Genomic DNA, 6131 nt, shown 5'->3' on the forward strand with positions numbered 1-6131 from the left:
CTAGACAGACAAATGGCAAATCCTAGCCAACTTTATATAAGGGCAAAGAGAGTAAAAAACGTGAAATACGGGCCTGATTATGAATAAGCCATCTCCACTTGAAGTACCAAAAAAGTGCATTTAATGAAAATGACAGCTGTACACCAATTTCGTACACGTGTGTAATCTAAGGACTCTCAGAACAGAACACGTTGTTTCAGAAATTGGAGGCACCCAAAATCTGTCCACTCGAAAGATAAGCTTTAAGGTGGCTTCTTGTCTTGTAAGAAATAAAATAATTAAGAAATTAGATATTTTTGTTTGCATACTCTAAAATTTGAAGATATTCTATACTAGGAATTTGATTAAAATTTTAAAGGAATTTAATCCAATAATTTTTTAAAATTTAATTACTATTTTAAAAAAAAAAAAAAATTACCAAAAATCTAAGTATTTCATAATATCACGAGCATAAAGCTCTTACAGCACAAAGCATAAAGCTCTGCAAAATTATAGGCACATCACACATGTGACATGTTATAGGGTTACAAAGTCATTTACACAAACAAAAATTCTTATAATTAAATGTTATCTATGATTTCAATCTTCCGCTAACTCATGTATAAATATAGTTAAAGACTAGATCTATTCCGAGTAGACTAGATCTAAGACATGGGTAGCCAAATTTTCTAACAAAATTTATTCAAATCAGCCATGAGAGATAACCCCTCACTCCGAACTATACAGGCCGTGAGAAATAACCCCTCACACCTAATTATTCCTCCTCACTCATTAGGGCAAATCTAGAGAGAATAAACATCTTATTAAAAACAAAAAATACAAACAAACAACCAACAAGCAGGAGTAATGAAGAACACCTACAAATACAAAGAAAAAAATAAAAAACCAAAAGGGGAGGGGAAGGGTAGGAGCGGGGAATAGAAGGGAAAGGGGAGGGAGCATCCTCTCAATACTATTTTCTGAGAAATATAATAAAAAGTGATAAATATTATAAATAATAAAGCGATAAATTCTTATATGACGAAATCTTTACGATTTAATTTAATAACTATATTTGAAATTTAGTAAATTTATTATGTAGAATATTCTAGGAATTATAAGGAATCTTAATCACATAGGTCTCATCAAATCTCAATCATGTTTTTCAAATTAAATATTTTAAAACTTTACCATATCAACATTTATCACGTTTAAAATATGAATAAATAATTTATCACACTTAAAAAGATGAAGAAATATGGTAAATATGATGTGATAAATGCTGACTTAGTAAAAGTAATCAATCCTAAAAGAGTAAAATTCTAAACATTTAATTTAGAGGCATGTTACACAAGCATCCTTAAATCTTATTTCAACTATTTTTTTGACAAATTCAATATATCAACCATTAGAATTGTAAACTTATGTGGACTCAACAAAAATTTAATAGTAGATTCATTTATTCACTATAAAGATGATTAAAAGATTGTTGAAAAATAATGAATTATATCATTTCTCTTTAATTTAAAGGTTAAATGTCTTTTTCAGTGTCTGGGTTTTAACGACTTTAATTTTGTTGACTATATTTCATTTTGTATCGTAGATGGTACTTCGTTTGTCACTAAATACGAAGACGGTTCCTCTATCCATCTTCCGTCCATGAAACTAACAAAATTTCATGTCAAACATTCCCACAAAGACCACAAATTTCCCAACAAGATCAACATTTTGGTTGAGCCCACTTTTTGTTTGTTAACGCCTATTTTGTCGAGGTCGTACTAGTCGGAGACCATTTGACAACTGCCAGCGCATAGTCTCCAACTCAAATTGAAGATATATATGGAGGCTACGGAGCCCATTTCTTAGTTTACACTATTTTTTAAAAAGAAAATTTTGTTAATTTTGGTTTCTTTATATAGATTTTGTGCCTTTTTTTTTTTTTTTTTTTTAATGTTTGATGGGGATGAAGAAGAGGTGCCCAAGCAACAACCTCCATAACATATTGATTGGTATGAGAATGAGGACATTTATATTTGGGAAATGTGAATATGTTTTATGAGTTACTAGGGAGGCTACAACAAAATAATTTTAGGCTCAGAGTGGAGCATCATCATCTAAGAAGGGAGAGGGGGGGGGAGGGTGTTGATGGCAATGACCTGATAAGCTCAGATAGTCAAGATAATGGTGAATGGTTACCTTGACGCATGGTGTTGATATCAATGACTTGAAAGACAATGTTGAGTTTAAAGTGGGATTAAGGTTTAGTGGCCTCCTTGAGTTTAAGGATGCGCTTAAACTGTATGCACTGCATAATTTTATTGACTACGCCTACATGCACAATGAAAAAATGTGGGTATCTTCCTTTGGTACGAAAAAATGTGGTTGAAAAGTACAAGGATCGTGGACGAATTATAGAAAGTATGTCCATATCAAGACCTTGTTTGATGTCCATAATTGTGGCAGTCACTACCATGACAAAATATCAACAATCAAGTGGATTGCACACCAATACTTGGAAAGCTTATGGAACAGGGGCAGAACTAGAAAATTTTGTTTGGGGTGGCCAAAATTAGAGACAAGAAGGTTGTGCTAACTTTTGTTTGTGCTAGGTGCACCTTTGGTTTCAAAGCTAGGTCGAATAGGATGAGATCAGATCAAATCGGATATAAACACTAAATATCCAGTTATATGAAGCATTAAAATACTATTTTTGATAAGTTTAGAGTTTATCTTACAAACTTCATTTGTAATTAGTTTTGATTCATCTCTTGGTGATAAGTTTAAAGTTTATACTTACAAACTTCATCTACATACATTATCGGTCCATTTCCTAAGTATCCCTCACCTTCTTTTACCCTTCACCCTCAATTTATTCCTCATTAATTCTGTACGCTTCAATCCTCCTTGTAATCCCTTAGTTGAGTGGGTCTTCTTTCAAATCGAGCGTCAAAATCCCCACAAACAAGCCACCCATGAGGGTAACGGGCGCCATCAATTAATCTAATTTTTTCCGATTTGTTTTTTCAAAGCTTCTAGATTTTTCATTCTATCTTCAGTCTTTTTTTCTAGCACTTGGATTCAAAAGTTTCAGGTACCAACAATTTAAGGAACGAGATGGACTGTTTTTTTTTTCTTTCTTTAGACGTTGTGTAGACTGTGTAGTGGTTGGTGCTGAGGTAACAGGGCCTGCAGCTTTATTCCAAAAGGTGCCAAGCCATGGGCAAACCAAGTGACCAACTATTCACGTGATGACAAATTCAAGCCAAACTTTTGTTTTTTAATATACGCAATACAAGGAAAATGAATGGGAAAAATTCAAGCATTGTTGCTAGAATCAAGTAAACGAGTGAGTCTGATGGGTGGCTAGGTGGGGATCAAAAAGCCTGCCAGTTTTTTTGATGGGTGACATCTTGTTTTATCTTAAAAGACTGTTGGAAATAAACTTTGGGGTGGCTAAGACTAAAAGTAAGAGATTCAAAAATTGTAGGGTTTGCGAGGGTCCCCCCAACCTACAACGTAGGTCTGCCCCTGTTATGGAACCAACTTTATTAATGGGCATAGAGAGTCAAACCGTTTGAGTTTAACGTTGAAAACTAGTAGAGGGGTCCAAGTGAGAGCAAATCAAAGTTCATGGGGCCCAAAGTGAGAGATTTCAAAGTTCAGATGGGGGGTTTGTAAAATCAGTTGGAAGTTCAATGGGTCAAAGTGAAGTTTCCCCTAATTTATAATAAAAGTTTTTGTTCATATAGTTTGGCGTGGAGGACCCTCATATCCAATGCAACCCATTTGCACAACTGACATCCCCTAACATCAAGACAATTGAGCAAACTAAGGCAATATAGTAGGAAGTCCATTGGGCACTTCGAGTTATTAAGATGAGCCGAAGACATATCTTGTGTAAACAAGTTTGACTAGAATATTCGTATTTTGATTAATAACTCTATGTCTATGCTTGATGATAATGTATGATGTTATTATGTTATGATTTTTAGATTCCTTATATTTATTTCACCTTTCTATGCATTTACTCTGATTATGTTAGAGAGGGGCGGTTCCCCAATTAGCTACCAATTAGTTAGATTTTGGGTAATTGTCAACAACCCTACCAGACTAGTCAATGCCAGATTTTGGGGTGTTACATTTAGTAAGTGCGATACTACCAACTAACGACATTAGCAACAATGACAACAACAAAACAAATATAAAAAATTCATCTATTGCCCTATAGATGTCATTTTCTTTCTCTAATTAATTAATTATTTCCAAATGTTTATCGTCTTCCTTTTGCACGTGCTTCACCCTTGCCATGTAATTGTCAGTTTCATTATCCATGTCTTTAACCCTTTTCCATATAAATGCCATCTTAATTTTTCAAGTATTTAACTTTCTTCAACATCTTAAGTAATACCTCCATACCCATTTCTCATGTTGATTTGTCTAGCCATTTGAATAATCGACAAGTTTCTTTTCTTTGCATGTTGAAGGATAACATACTAGTCAACTCAAAACAACAATTTATTCAGGATTAACACTTCATATATACATTTTTATCAAAATTTCAATCCTCAAACTACTTATTTTCAAATCATAGGTGGTGCAACCCGAAAACTGTTTGTCAGGGTTATCCTTAGTCTAGGATGTCTTCAACAGTGCAGGTAAATCACAATAATATACCTAGGACATCTCACAACAGCCTAACGAAAAGTACCCATATGATAACTATGTCTAGTCCCAAGGGAAAAAAGAAGAAGAGTTATTCAACCTTATCTCCCAAACAAAATCAATAAAATCACTTTGATTTGGAGAACTTACCTTATCTATGCCATGTGAAGCTTCATTTTCTTTGGAATCCCGTACGGAATATGATGCAATTTCATCTTTTGTACCTTCTATCGTGCGATTTTTTGGGAAGATAAACCCTAAACGAAGCTACTCAACTTTGTACACTTCAAGTTCTTAGTGCGATTGTTACCAAAAAAAAAAAAAAAAAAAAGTTCTTAGTGCGATTTCGGGAGAAAACGTAAAAAAATATAAAGGGCTAGGGTTTGGGGATAGAAGGGAAAACCAATAAGGAAGATGAATGATTAAATTTAGGGTTAAATACCAAATACCCCATGGGGTTTGATACCTTTATTTTTACCCCCTGGGGTTTCATTTTTATCACAGGACCCTCTTGGGGTTTTGATAAAGGACCAAGTTAGTCCATTCGTTGTATTTTTTTTTTTTTTAATTTAAAAAAAAAATAAAAAAAATATATATATGTGCCATGTGTCAACATCTGATTGGTCCACGTGTCGGTCATAACGGTCAACTAACGGTCAACTAACGGATGGACTAACTTAGTCCTTTATCAAAACCCCAGGGGGGTCCTGTAATAAAAATGAACCCCAGGGAGGTAAAAATAAAGGTACCAAATCCCAGGGGGATATTTGGTATTTAACCCTTAAATTTAAAAAGTGGCATTGAGGTGGTTGAGAAGTAATAATAATATGACATATGAGACTTAGTTTCGTGGATAGAAGATGGATGAACGTACTATCTTTGTATTTAACCATAAACGAGTTTCCATCTACAATACAAAATGAAACCTAAAGTATTTAAGCGGTTAAAGCTACTTGTAAATTTTAATTATATAAAAAAAAAAACTTCTTATATTATATTAAAAAGGTGTTTTTTTTTATTTTATTTTTTACAGTATATATGTGGTAAAAACGGATCCTCATTTCTATCTCTTTCTGATAAAATAATTATTTATTTAGCTACATATAAATATATAAATATTAAAAAATTTAGATTAGAATAATCTAGAATTCTTAGGGCATTATGCCAAATAGATGTACAAACTACCATCATTGTTTTCTAATAAATGGTTAGAATCTTACCATATCAGCATTTATCACCCTCAATATTTACTTTTTTTTTTTTCTTCATATTTTACTAGCATGTTTGAGATTGCGTTTAATAAATTGAGCTTTTAAGTCAAAAAAATATTTTTAAACTTTTTTCAAAGGTGCGTTTTGATAATTTTTAAAGTTAAATTTTTTACCAAACATGCCAACTTTTGTTTGGCATGACTTTTTAAGTAATAAAAATACTTGTTAAACTAAATAAGCCCTAAAATGTGATAAATGCTGCATAGTAAGGTCTAAAAT

This window comes from Corylus avellana, chromosome ca3 (genome assembly GCF_901000735.1).
Source record: "Corylus avellana chromosome ca3, CavTom2PMs-1.0".
NCBI classification, from domain to species: domain Eukaryota; kingdom Viridiplantae; phylum Streptophyta; class Magnoliopsida; order Fagales; family Betulaceae; genus Corylus; species Corylus avellana.